This window comes from Hypomesus transpacificus, chromosome 1 (assembly GCF_021917145.1).
Source record: "Hypomesus transpacificus isolate Combined female chromosome 1, fHypTra1, whole genome shotgun sequence".
NCBI classification, from domain to species: domain Eukaryota; kingdom Metazoa; phylum Chordata; class Actinopteri; order Osmeriformes; family Osmeridae; genus Hypomesus; species Hypomesus transpacificus.
The window spans coordinates 1,434,039-1,448,599 of record NC_061060.1 but is presented as its reverse complement, the minus strand read 5'-3'; the positions used below and the strand labels follow the sequence as shown (position 1 = coordinate 1,448,599).

At 44.0% G+C, this 14,561-nt stretch overlaps 1 protein-coding gene across 1 annotated transcript in view; it reads left to right on the top strand.

Moving 5' to 3' along the window:
• The window catches only part of pdgfc (platelet derived growth factor c), a 30,171-nt gene that overhangs the window by 1,464 nt on the left and 14,146 nt on the right, over positions 1-14,561 (top strand). The gene's annotated exons all lie outside the window — the stretch shown is intronic.

Sequence of the window (14,561 nt, the reverse complement as noted above, 5' to 3'; positions counted from 1 at the left end):
GTCGGTGAGAGGGGGAGAGATGGAACTTGCGTGTCCATCTGATGCACAGTATGGACAGGACAGTAAAAAGGCTATATACTGTGTAGTTACATTGTTTGCACTGCACAAAGTGCGACTGTAACAACAGGCAGCATTATCCAGAAGGAACAACATATAATACCACCATGATTGCTCAAATTGTGGCACATCTTAGGGAGTCAGATGGCTGAGCGGTGAGGGAGTCGGGCCAGTAATCAGAAGGTTGCCGGATCGATTCCCCGCCGTGCCACATGATGTTGTGTCCTTGGGCAAGGCACTTCACCCTACTTGCCTCAGGGGGAATGTCCCTGTACTTACTGTAAGTCGCTCTGGATAAGAGCTAAATGTAAATCGTAACACTTCATGTAAATCTACATGTTTCTCTCAAATATCACCACATTCACAGTTATCATAACTTTAAATGCACCTCTCCCCTCATACCACCCTGAAACGACACTCAGTATACGAGAATTCCACTTCCTGGTCACCTAATTTCCACATCCCTCATTGGTGCTCATCTCGGCAAACAAAAACTATTTTGCATATAGGAGGTCAAGGACTGCCTCTTCTCCTGTGAATGTACGTGATGCTTGTTTAAGATCCGTGTTTCCTACTACTGTATCAGGCGTTGACCACACATTTTAAGGAATTTTGAGACATTGACCCAAGAAAGGGCTTGGGTTATTGGATTAGTACTTGCCTAAACTTGGAAAAAGAATTGTTGAAACATTCACCACCACAGTCAATTAAGGCTCTATTACACTAACAGATATTGTGTGTTTCATATCAAACAGTGTTACTCAGGGTGACTGGTGTGTCTAAAGCTGTTTGTGATTGGCTGAGTGAGTGTGATGAAGAGCCGTGTTGCATGCTCTGTAAGACCCGGGTGATCAAAGCCCCGCCCCAATCATGATGGCTGGAGGCAGACTGGGAGGTTGAGCCGTCAACCCCCTCTCCCAAAACCCAACCACACGTGAATGACAAGCAGGCGAAGCTAACGGTAATCTTTAACGGGAGCGTGTGAGCGTTGACTGCAAGTGCCCTGAGACTATTTGATATTGATCTGGCCGGAGGAGGGTAAGGCCAGTCTGGCATGTTTAGTGGTTGTTGCCTGGAGAGTTGTGGTCCCTGGTCTTATTAGACGTGGCTGACGACGACTGGCGTCTCAGTGCGGTGGTTGCCTTCCTCCTCCCCTAAAGATAATGTCCGTCAGTCTCCTTTGATTTTACCTGGAAGTGTAGCAGCACCCACTGAGATATGGTGGCTTCAACGAGACACCGTCGTATTACCGTGATCTCATCTGGGTTGGACATTTATGACATGAAAAAATACATACTTCTGAAACTTGAGGATTAAATCTGAACAGTTGTCTCATCGCTCTTTTGATATCATTTTTCAGGTCATGCCTAAATGGTACCCATGACCTTCACTGATGCGTTTACCTTCAGAGTTAAGTGAGATAAGTGAACAGCTACAACGCTGCGCTCCCAGACACACCCACCAGAACCACCCACACATCATGGCCAGAGCACCTCTAGTCGAAATTCATCCCTGTAAACAAAGAGTGCAGCCTGCCTGCTTACCATAGATGGTGATCAATTTACAGCCAGCCAGCCCACCCAATAGGAGAGACTGGGGGGCCAATGTTTTAAAGAACACAGCTGCAGATATCTACGAGAGACACAGATTACCAGGGGATAATCTGGTGGAGCCTCTTTCGGCACTACTTGAGGAAACCAAGGAACGTGTGAGAGTTGCCAATGATCACACAGGTTGCCTTTCTGGAATGAAAAGTGAGATTAGGGGATTAAAGGGGGAGGAATGGGGTCAATGTGGCTCACAGGCCAATAGTGAGAGGTGCAGCTCTCCACATATTATATGGGTGTTTTGGGGTAAACTAACAGTCGTTGTTTATTCACCGGGTCATCATGCAGACAGGTCATGTGGCTGAGCGGTTAGGGAATCGGGCTGGTAATCAGAAGGTTGCCGGTTCAATTCCTGGCTGTGCTAAAATGACGTTCTGTACATGGGCAAGGCACTTCACCCGATTTGCCCCGGGGAAATGTCCCTGTACTGTGAGTCGCTATGGATAAGAACATCTGCTAAATGACTAAATGTAAATGTAAGTATGCAAGTGACGCAAGTCACTCTGCACAAGTTTGGAAAAGGAGATTGTTCTAAATGTAAACAGTTTGTTGTCAAATAATGTTTTACAGTAATGCATTAATTTGGATACTTATGCATTTAAGTGTTACCGCATACTGTGCAAGACTGTCTTGGAATGTGTCTAAACAGCTTGGCAAACTTATCCAAGCATTTTGTAAACAGAGATTTCAAACATTTTAAACATTTCTTAACGTCGAATCACACTCGTGGCAGGCAGAAGTTGTTGTAGTCGGCACAATCCGTTTTTCACTCTGTTAGGAAAGTCAGACCTCAACGTTACAGAACTCATCAAGAAATGATTACCTAACTTCAGCTGGCTGGACTCAGCTTGGGAGGGTTATATGGCCACCAGCCTTTGCTGTTGGCAGCTACCAGCTTGGCAGCTGTCTTTCCCATTACCACCGCTGTTGTGTCAAGTGGTTTCCATAGTAGTTAAGTTTATTTTTTAATTTCGAATTACGGTATAGCTGTAAAACTGGTGAAACCAAACCAAGAGAGCTTGGACCATTCAATTATACTTTAATACCGTTCTGATGTTTCTTGAACAAGTTTCCCCTGGGAAAGGTTGTTTTGAGTTAGAAGTTGTACTTTGATACACGTTGGAGAGTGAAAACGGCAACTCACAGTTAATCAATGTAGTCACCGTGCAGCGATGACCGATGCTTACTGGACAAAACTGAAGCCTTCAAAGGCAGCAAGAAACTTTAGACCTGACTGTTCTGAAAGAGGTAACTGGAAACTCCAGAATCCTGCAACTTTTACTGAACATACAGTACCTATACCCTCAACTCTAAACACAGCACGCCTTGTCTGTGTTCCGGCAGCATGCGCCCTCCGCCCCCTCTTGGTTCCAGTCTCTGGTGGGGGACTGTGTATAACAGTGTCTATGCCTCCCCTGTCAGCACAGTGTCAACGTGGATCGCTGTATTTGGCAAGCGAGCGTGCCACTGCCTGCCTGCCTGCTGTTTGTCATTTTGGGCAGCGAATGAACATTCTCTCCCCGGAGTAGGCGAGGGGAGTTTCTGGAGAGAACTGGGTCACAGGTTTAAGCTGCACTGGAGGACGAGAAGGCCACAGCCAGCGCCTCACCAACCCCCCCTCCGGCCCTATCAACATGTGTCCTGTTTCTGTTTGTGAGCCTTTTAGCTGTCAGCCTGGAGTCTTCCCTCAAGCAGGTTCCAGAAGCAAGGCTGGGCTGTACTTTCCTCTGGTCTGGAACTCGGAGCCACGATGACATAATGTTGCCCTTTGAAACTTCACAGACCAAATATTAAAAGTATTTCTGTCTGACAGATGTACACAGCGGTTGATGAGCACACATTGCAACAACGATTGTTCCATCCTTTCCTTGTCTGCTACGGTATGAATTACTCAGTTGAGACTACAATCCTGGAGATCACCTGAATGAGCCTTAAACAGAGCTATCTTTTGTGACAAATGACCCAGGGGCAGTATTAAGAGTGAAGCAGCCACTACTACTGAGAACTGGGTCTGGGTTTTGGAAGTCTGGGCCACCCAGTGCCAAGTTTATGTCACACTTTCTCTGGTTCCCATGAGGAGACGAAAATATAAGAGCACATAAATTGGGTCTGATAAACAAGGCGCTGCAAAGGGTCCCAGTGCTAACATTGACATTGACAGAGGAGGAGAGAGTCTGCACGACGTTGTCTAGACACGGAGGGTGGAGTTCGTCTGCCCCTGGTGAGGATTACCTGTCAGCACAAATCCACCTGTCATTCATCACAAGGCATTTCCTCATAAAGGCATCTCAGAGACGTGTCTCTCAGTCTCCATGCAAGCTGTGGTCTAACTGTCCTTCCAAATGCTAGGCTGTGTGATTCACTGTCCTCAAAGTCCATTGAGTGGAACTGCAGTTCTCAAATAGAAAACTATGGTAAATTATGTTTTGTATTTCGTGCTGAAAAGTGTCAGTGCAGAAGGAGCTAATCTACCTTCAGTAATAGTAATCATTAAGAGTAAAACTATTGCTTACTTGTTTTACTACAACCTTCAGACAGTCATTCTTATTTGTTGTACTATTACCTTCAGAAACGGTAATGCCTACAGTATGTGAAAGTTCTAGGTGGCATTTAAATGTTACTGTTGGCATACGTGAAATGTACATCATCATTCCTGTGGTGGTTATCCTTAGTTCTACTGATATTCGTCAATCCTTTATGAATACGTTTGGATTAACCGTGTTTGAAGTATTAGTGAGTTGGCAGAACAGAGCTCTGCTTGCAAACACTAAAGCCGTCCTGAATATTGCCTGTTTTGAAAGCTGACTGAATTCCATTGGACTTAGAATTTTGGCATTGGGTGCATGTGATGAGTTGACCTCAGTTACCATCTCTGGAGGGCATGTCTGCATAGTTTGGCAGATGTCAGCACCCACTGTCAGATAACTATTTCAAAGTGTCCTGTTCTGTCTCTCCTTCTCGGTTCTCAAGGCGTGGGCGTCACCTTGCAGTTGATTGACAAGAAGCTTGACCCCGAACAAGCCCCCAAAAGCAGCAGCACAGGTGTGCCTTCTGGTGAAGAGGAAAAGTTTTTAAAAGGGACGTACCGCAACGCACAGACAGGCCCGAGTCTGGTTCGAGCTGCTGTGCCAAGATAAAAAAAAAAAAAAAAAATTTAAAAGGAGAAAAAAGACGGAGCATTTTACAGGCTTCACGCCAATATTTACTGCCAACAGGCCACATGCACAACATAGACTTGTTGTTGGCATTGGCCTGCATGGCAGAACTGAGATGAAAGGCACTCAGTAAAAGTAAGCTTCAGGCCCAGAGCTGAGGCACTAACATCCCAGGTGTTGCAATCGCATGTTCCCTGGTTCCTCCAAACCGTTTCCCTGGTGCCCTGTGGGTAGAACCGACACCACAGGCCTGTTTCTGCAGAGTACATTCAGCTGGGGTGTCTGTCTTGACAGACATGATTAGAAAGCTTGGATTTAGTTTGAAACGTGGGATAGTGCTGGTGTGTCTTGCAATTCACAGATTACCTCATCCAATCGGTTTCCTGTGTTGTTTAGCTTGTGCTTGCAAAAACAAGTTAAACATAATTTGTTTTAAGACTTCAGTTTGAAAGAACTAAAAAATAAACTTTTTATAGGAAGCCTATTATATCCTTTTATTCGCAAAAGGGAGTAATGATCGATCAGGTGCACTTCAGCACGAGTGCGTTTAATACAGCTGGCTTTAGCTCAGTTGTTTCTTTAAACAGTGAGTCAAACAGCCTCAACTGTACTCAAACCTGGCTTCATATGCCATCTGATTCGTGTCCAGTTTCTCTCGTTTAGCGTACACTACAACTCAGATATGTCCCCAGGAATCCAAGCCCTGCTGTGTCTTCCTAATGTGTCATTGGATCCGAGTGAGAAAAAACCCCAGAGTCCATTAACTTGAGATGAGAAATATTCCAAGTCTAAAGCTTTTCTTTTCTATTTTTAATTTTTTTCCTGGGGAAAAATAAAAAATGCACCTGTCCCGGTAATTACTGCTTCACTGATTCAGTTAGCTGTCCCCGAATAGCTGGGTCATGCAGATTTACACATGCTGGGGTTTTATATACGACAGTATGCCACTGGCCCAGGACGGCTGTAACCCAATCACACACACAATTTGGAGAATGCTTGGCTTTTCCCAAAGCACAAATAGGGTTCCTGAACTGTAACCTCGCTGGACACTAAGCACCCACACCAGCCCGGGCCCCATGGGAGGGATCCATTACCAGGACCTAGATGGAATGAAAATACACATTAGCTGTGAGCTCCCATCACTGCCTCTAATGATCACTGCCTCTAATGATCACTGCCTCTAATGATCACAGCCTTATGGAGGGAAATCCGTGTGTACAGCAGCGCGCACCATGGGAGTAGCTTAGTGGTTAGAGCATTTGATTTTGGATTGTGAGGTTTATAGGTTCAAATGCCCCCTACCCCACTTACTGTCCCCTGTCTCTGTACTTACTGTAAGTCGCTCTGGATAACAGCATCTGCTAAATGACTACATGTAAATGTACCCCCGCTAAATGAATACATTACGTACAATTTCATGTTTCATGTCTACGAACATTTCTTTTGACAACGTTATATTGATTTAGAGGGACAGTGGGTGTGTACCTAAGATGGGGTATTTCCCAGTAATGACTTTCTGATCATGACACTGGAAATGCAACGCAGATGCTGAACAGATGAACGCTGAGGCAGTGAGCACTACAGACTCTTGTGTCTTACGTAACAGTAGCTTAGCGTCGCAAACACTTTAACACTGATATCTCTAAAACAAAATTACCTAGAGACAAAGACATGCAAGCCAGGGTTGTATTATGTCACTATGGAGCCTGGAGGTGGGCCAAATATATAACCCAATCTCTGTCTCACTCATTGGTAGGCGGGCAACAGGTCAGTCATCTGCGAAGGTGTCAAGGGTGTTTTTTTTTCTTTTTTCCTTTTTTTTTCTCCCTGAGACAAACATCTGCTCAGCTGTTTCTCATTATCACATATAGATGACAGCATTAAAATAGCCTGGGTGCCCCACTGGATAATGAGATTCCATTGATAAAAACTATCTATCATGTCGCCCCCCCGCTTGTCAAACTCCCATCTTTCATTTTCCGACTCGACGGCCAAAGTTTGTTCTACAAGTTGTCTCGCTTTACACCTGTTGACAAACCTCATGCAAGATTTAGAGTGTGTCATTGAGTTGACTTGCATCTGGCTCAGATCATTGTACCCGAAAGACTGTCATGTTTCTTTTTAATTGGAGATCCTTGATATCTCTGATGTACCGTGTTGCTCAGAAGAGGGAGGGGGAAATCAGTATGCAGCATTTTCTGGAACGATGGAATGCTGGAAGGAGTTCTGAAACAATATTCCGCTTTAACATTTGAAGCAGGTGATAAATATCATCTTATGGCCTTGCACAAGAAACGGAACTAGGGAGGGTAGGGGAGAGCGGTGTATGTTGTCACACTTTACACAACTTACCCCACTCTCCCCTACAATTTCTGGGGAAATTGTGAGTTGCTATTGTGTCTGTTGCAGCTGGGGCAGTGTTATAGTTTCTTTTGTTTGTTTAAAAATATATATATATTCAGTATCACCTCCAAATTTATTTAACTAATATCAAACATCCAAACATTTGGAGACAAAAATCCATTGATTCACTATGCGATCAATCATTAGAAAGGGGGAGGGAGTGGGGAAATATCGCACCTTTTTAACAACCTGAAAGATGCATTCACCAAAAACAAAATCCTTCCACAATGTAATACCAGAGATTAGCTTTTTGGGGTCTGTAGATGTAAAGGGAACAACATTTATTCTAAATAACTTGTCAGGCTAGTTGTAGTAGATAGGGCCTATCAAATCTAACAAATGTTTACATAAGCGCTATTGCTCTTGCCTAACCTGCCATCCACACTTAAATCTGTCCCAATGTTAAAGCAATAGCCTACATAAAACCACAATAGACATTATCATTAACAGTATAATATTATCCACTGCTTGTCATTCTGAAAGGTTAAAGTGAATAGGCGAAGCACCAACATGTAACATCAAGTCGCTTATAGCCTAGAATTTCCAATGAATTTCACTTGGATAAAAAAAAAATATTTGGACTGTGTCCTGACAGTAAATTAAAAAAATATTACATGTTTTGCCAGATTAACTGACCTTGCAATTTCTCAACGCAAGAAGCACCAATCTAGCGACCATGAAGTGTCAGAAACGGTAGAGAAAACCCCTCGCGCTTCTAGTGTTACCCATAATAACCACGGCAATTGTTTGGATTATTGGATTGCATCGATTGCTCTAGAAGATTTATGATCGTTTGATACCCCTCTCGTGGATTATTGCTTTGATAATATATCAGTCCCACCACAATACTACTGGTAACTGGTTAGTAGTTGTACTGAGGCTGGCTACACATCCGGCGCTTTGGAGAACTGGATATCACAGCTACAGAGGGGCGCATCCTAACAGACATAATGTACCCTTTTGCTCACATGGAGAAGCCGGCTGTGCTCTGTTTTGTTCCAAGCTTCAATGACCCCCGGACAGGCGGTAAGTAACTTGTAGGATAACTCGACAGCTGAGGCTAACTGTAGTACAGTCTGTGCTGCTGAGAGGGATTCCTAGAGCTAACCAGTAGGCTACGAAAGGTGAAAATACAGGGTGTTGATATCACAGCCTGGAAACATAGCTAGCTACATAAGATGTTATCCCCCTGGCTTGTGCCTGTAGCGTTTCTGCAGTTTTAGCCAGCTAGCTACAATAACTGAGCTGATGTTGTAGGTAAACATCTGCAGGTTTGTGACGTAGTTTAGGTGACTGTGGCTAGCTAGTTAAGTTAGCTACCGTTAGCTTCACTTTTCGGGGGCAACGCTTGCGGGAACAAAAATCACATTTTGACACAGACACTGTCTATGTAGTGCTAAAATACACACAATTAACAAATTAAGTTAAAATTCTGTGTGTCTATTGTGGGGAGTAGACGGGTAGGTTTTCCTCTCACACAATCAAGAAAAACACCTTATTATTACTTCCATATTTTAAATGTATAGGCTGTTTGAATGTTACAGCACATCATAGAAAAGCTTCTGTTTTTGGAAGCCTCAATCCCAGCAAATTATACAGCATTTATTTCTAAGCGCATCCACATGAATATTCATCATCGCTGCTAAAGATAATATCAAAGCTTTAACCGACTGTTATTATAATTCCATTACTCTATTATTTTCCAAATAACATTTGTCTTACGCAATGGCTAAATTTAGATGTAAACAGCACACATGATTGAGCACCTGTTTCATTAGCATTCACGGTAAAGGAAGGAAGGCCGGAGGTCTTTTTGACAAATCAGGACAGTCAGAAGCTTAATACCCTGTGTAGGCTGTGAATGGAGCACCTAAATGCAGAATGCTGAACGTTTTTCTACCTCAGCCATTCGGCCGCGCAGCCCTTACTGTAAGTTATGGTGTTGTCTATACAAAAAGCATTGGACCGCTTAGCAGGCCGTATTCTTTGGCATAATTGAAGACCGACCGTGCGCTCGAATTGAAAACCAAACTGACCGTAGTCATTGGTACAATAACGTGACAAAGATAAGTCGGATTAGCTACTGTTTAGTTCAAAGGTTATGTGATAAGGCTGGGTTAAAATGGCAAATTATATTAACCACTTGTCAGTTTATTTAACGGTTCTTCAACTGTCACTTTCCCCAGTAGTCAGTGGAAACGTGCTTCGGTGGATGGTCCATCTAGTGGGTTGATGAATCAAACCGGCTCAAATATAAACTAGTACATGTGTTGCTATAATACACTAGGTTACTTTTGTACATGATAGTAATGATACATAACATTTGTACATAATAGTAACTATTTGTAGGCTACAGTCTAATAAAAGCCCTAATAGTCTCTACGGTATGGCCTATTGTTACAAAACAAGTTGCTACCACTTGGCGTGAAAACCACGCCAAGTGGAAGCGATGTGTTCGCAGGGCTCTGTTAAGGTTTGGAGTTTGTAGGGCACAGACGTTTTTTGGCGTGGATGAGGGAGAGAGGTTTGGCTGAGTTGTTTTAATGACCTGGGTCCTTCTCCGACCCTTCTTGACCCCTCCACTGCTCATCTCCTCCCCCGGCAACAGGACCTGCCAGGTTGTGTGAACACAACAGGGAGGCGGCTAATTACCAGGGTAAGACTCTTTAAAAAAGAGAAAATATTTAAAGATAAAATCAGAGTCATAACAACTCTTTTTCATTTCCAGGGTAATTGCCCGGATTGAAATGTTCCTCTGTGTAAGTCTCTTGCTGCCCTTGCTTGGATTTAATCATTCAATTGACCGCAGCTGAAAATCACATCAGGCCCTTGAAAGTCTCGCCCCAAATCTGCTTGCACAGCTCCAAGCTCATTAAAGGGGGCCGCTGAAAAGCCCAGTGTTTTGAAAGTCCCAGCAGATAGTGAAATGAACAGCCTCTACTATGAAGCTGCTGTGATGTATGTGGCTCTTGCTTAATAGATGTAACGCTATATGCATGACGTGCACCAGTAAAACAAGTGTGGTCTTTTGGTGAAAAAGCCGACGATGTAATCTTTTCATTTAAGCAGTAAGATTACGGTAATGGCCCGTGGGAGTTAAAGTGCGTTAATCTCTGGCTCTGTTGGGTGTGAATGTGGGCATTTTGCAACTGGAGATACAGCACATTGGGGGTTCCAGTGATTTTTTGTGGTCGGGAGACAAGCTATAGCTCAGTCAAAACAACTGTGTAAAACTACTCATTTTTCCAAGTTTCCTGAGGTGTTCTCACTGAATCATGTGTCTCGCTTTAAACCTTTTAAAGCTACAAAGAGTACTGTGATCATCCCATTAGTCTTAAGTATAGTTTCCACCCCCCAAACCTGAATGTCTAATCAGCCGTAATGGCAGTATCTGGATCTGGAGAGAAGCAAGCTGTCTTCCAATCTGGATGGCCAGGATAAAACTGTGATTGAGCCCAAGCATCCAGCTGTTCGGCACACAGATGTGGCTGTGGAGAGGCCTGGAGCGTGGTCCGCCAGCAGACCTCACAGCTGCGAGGGGAAGATGTGTTCCGTCTGTCAGTGACCGGTGCAGGGCGGAGGGTGAGGCTTGTCGACCAGTGTGGGTAAAATGTGTCTTTTGTTCTTTAGTTGACCATATAAAGTATTTTATATATTTATTTTACAGCTTCAGTGTCCATAATAGATTCATTTTGAATTTTGATGAACTTTTACAAGTTACCCTCAACACGATTATATGGTTTGATTTATTGGGAGCAATCATGCATTAAAAGCCAGTCAATTTACCGATTGGAGTCATCCGAACCCTTCTGCATGGTACGCAGCAACATGCAAACAGGTGACACCTGAGGTCAAAGGTCATAATCCAAAGAGGTCAAAGCTGTGTCTGCAACGCAAATAGATGTCTGCAGTGAAAGTATAAGTAAGCAGGAGTGACATCCAATCTGTTTTTTACGACTCAGGACACTGGTGTCGGCACTAATTAGAAGCTGCTCAGAACTGTTGAGGGAATCATTTGTAACCTGAGGAGAGTCCTGGTGTGGAGCATAGATGTAGTCACCAGGACGGGCCGGGCCAAGGTGACGAAAGAGTTCAATCTAGCCTTGGTGTGTGTCATTATTAAACAACGATTCATGTGTTTGCATGGTCGTTCACAATCATACTCACACTAGCCCTTACGTACAGGGTGTGCCTAGAAAATGTGTCATTACCTCAGGAAACGATTAGCGAATGACAATTTATGTTCAGTGTTCACTTTTGTTCTAGACACAGCCTTTAGGAAATTGTTATCAGCAGGTTGGTAAATTAGTGTCCAACCTATGGCTTGAAAAGAATACTTTACCCACCTACTTCTGTTCTTTATAGTTGGCCTCACAGGCGATTTACTTTAACCATAACAGTCCCAGTATTATAACCGAGAACCTACTAAGAATACTAGAGAGTACTTGAGATTAAATGAAATGTTTCTTTAGCTTTTCCTTTGCTACCAAACAGTTTAAAGACACTTCATAATGTGCTGTGAAAGACTGCAATATCAGCTCAAGGCAACAGTTGCACTGAAGTTATATATAGAAATAGAGCAGTGGGTTGTCTTACTTTAGCTATCCAGCATTTTCACTAGCTTATCTGTAGAGCTGCCCAAGGAATGCAGTCGAGAAAGAGAATCTGACGAGAGAGAAAGAGGGAGGGAGAGAGAAAGGGAGAGAGAGAGGGGGGGGGGGGGAGAGGAGGGAGACAGGGATAGAAGTAGAGAGAGAGAGGGAGAAGGAGAGAGGGAGAGAGAGGGGGGGGGGAGGCCTCCAAAACAGATACAGAACTGCTTCAGAACTGTCTGAAGTTACAAAGTGTCTCAAAAACTCAGAGACTCAGACTTGTAAAACCCCAGTCGCCATCTTTCCTCTTTCAGCGCTGACCCTTACACACACCCTACACTTACGCACACCCTACACACACCCTACACACGCTCGCTCAGGTTGTGTGGTGTCAGGTTGGGCTACTCGATATGGTCCGCGGATGTTTTGCCGCTGCATCCGGATGTGTTAACAGACGGGCCCTACAGGGCCCCTGTTGTGACTGACAGAAAACAGGGGGGGGAAGTGCTGGGGTGAGGTGGATGACGTTTCCTCTTCAGATCAGGCCCTCACAGGTACTCCTACTGTAAGCTTCTGTGAGTGCTGGGGTGAGGTGGATGACGTTTCCTCTTCAGATCAGGCCCTCACAGGTACTCCTACTGTAAGCTTCTGTGAGTGCTGGGGTGAGGTGGATGACGTTTCCTCTTCAGATCAGGCCCTCACAGGTACTCCTACTAGAAGCTTCCTACCCAGGGGGAGTGTTTACTAACCCACCTGCTGAGCCGCTGGCTGGGAACGAGGATTGTGTACGGAGAGATTTTACAGCATGAGTTGTATCTCACCGACTTGTGTAAAAGTCTAATCTTCTATACTGTTGTTGTGGATCCTCCAGATCATCAACGTTTAGTTCTGCAAACGTCTTATTCGACAATGTTTTGTGAATTATTTTTGAGGCAGGGGACTGAGGCAGGGGACTGAGGCAGGGGACTGAGGCAGGGGTATTTCTTGAATCCGCTCCTGTTCTGTGATTCTGATCTGGTTGTAGAGGGCTGAGATGGATCGTGACTGCTGGGTATTGTTAAACTGGGTCATGCTGTCAATCAAGCCGTCATTGATTTTGTCTGATTTTGACATTATAGTTTTCTTTTTTTGTGGAAGAGATAAGACATTTGAAGGTTGCCAAATGATCACCTCAAACACATTTAGAGAGAGGACTGAGGTTGCCTGAAGCAAACAGACTACACACACCCACACACAGACTTAGGCCCTTCAGCCGTTATCCCTGTTGTTGTGAGTGAACCCTGCAGAGTATCTAGGTGTCACAACTGTCACACTTCCTGTTGGATACAGGAAGTGTGCCGATCAGATGTCACACTTCCTGTTGGATACAGGAGCATGTGCTGAGCAGATTGAATCATTACAACAGTCAACGGTCCCACGAAGCCAAATCATTTTTTAATGGCATGAAAAAATTCCCATGGTGAGGTTCAGCTTCTTTTGCCTGACCGACTGTAAACCTAAAGGCAATAAATATCCAAAAGCAGGCCCTGGAATTTACTGCACCTGTAGCTGGTAGCCAAAGCTGAGCCTTAATACGCAGCAGATGGTGAGAGTGATTGCATTGGTCCATAAGCTGCACAAGAAAAAAAGAGAATTCATTGTTGGGTACAGTTTCATCACCTGGCCGCCGTTGTTTCAACATAACCACTCTGGGACTGCTAGTGATTGGTCCATTAGCTGGAAATTTAAAAAAACAATTCGCATTAAGTGTCATATTGGTGTCACTGTGCAAAACCAAATAGCTGTCATGACTGGTTATGTGTGAAGTCAGTTGTACCAATCCTGTGAGAGAATTAAATTTGGTCAACTCAACAAATATGACCCTGATGTCAATTCAATCCATGCCGATTAGACACGGTTTAGTTCTGGCCAACAGCCATCGAAATCGGTAATTATGTCTGTGAACCTTGCGTGAACTTATAATAAATCGACCCAAACGTGTTGTCTGAATGTGTTTGAGTCAGTTATCCAAGTGTTTCGTGGTCTAAATGAGAATGTCCTCGCAGCACTGCATCCCTCCCAAGTCTTCAGACGGCCCCATGTCCCACATGGGGGTTTCAGACATTAGTACTTCTGTTCTCCTTCTGTGTTTAATGTTTGACTGCTAAACTCTTACAGCAACTGCACTACACCAGTGTTCCCATGCAGGCTGGGAAATGGGGAACAGACTCCTAATACCTTTAGAGTTGCCAGAGTTATATATTATTGTCTTAGATCATTCCTTGTCTACTAGATAAGCTGATTGCAATGTGGTTGCTATATTTTGACATATTTATGATATAATACGAAAACATAAAAACAGAGTAATGCTATGCTACCACAAAGCCAGATGAGGTTGTGCTTTGCAGTGCTCCCTTTCCACAATGATGAGAAACATGTACACACATGGCATCTGTTCACATGGCTGTGTGTGTGTGTCTTGAGTGGTTAAACACAACTGTGTAATTGTGTGTACGGATCTGTGTGTGTGTCCATGTGTGTTCACTTTTGTGAGCTTTGGTAATTTAGAGGTTAATGTCTAACAGCGGTTGCCTGGACGGTTACCGCAGTAACGTGTGAACAAAGCACAATGGAAGCGCTGTAAAGGGCTGGAAGCGCTGTAAAGGGCTGTTTATTCAAACTCACTTCCTCCCCTAATCGTGGTTACACTTTCCTCAAGGAAAAAAAACTGGGTCAAGGTAGAGTCATGTTTGAGGTAATTCTCTCTG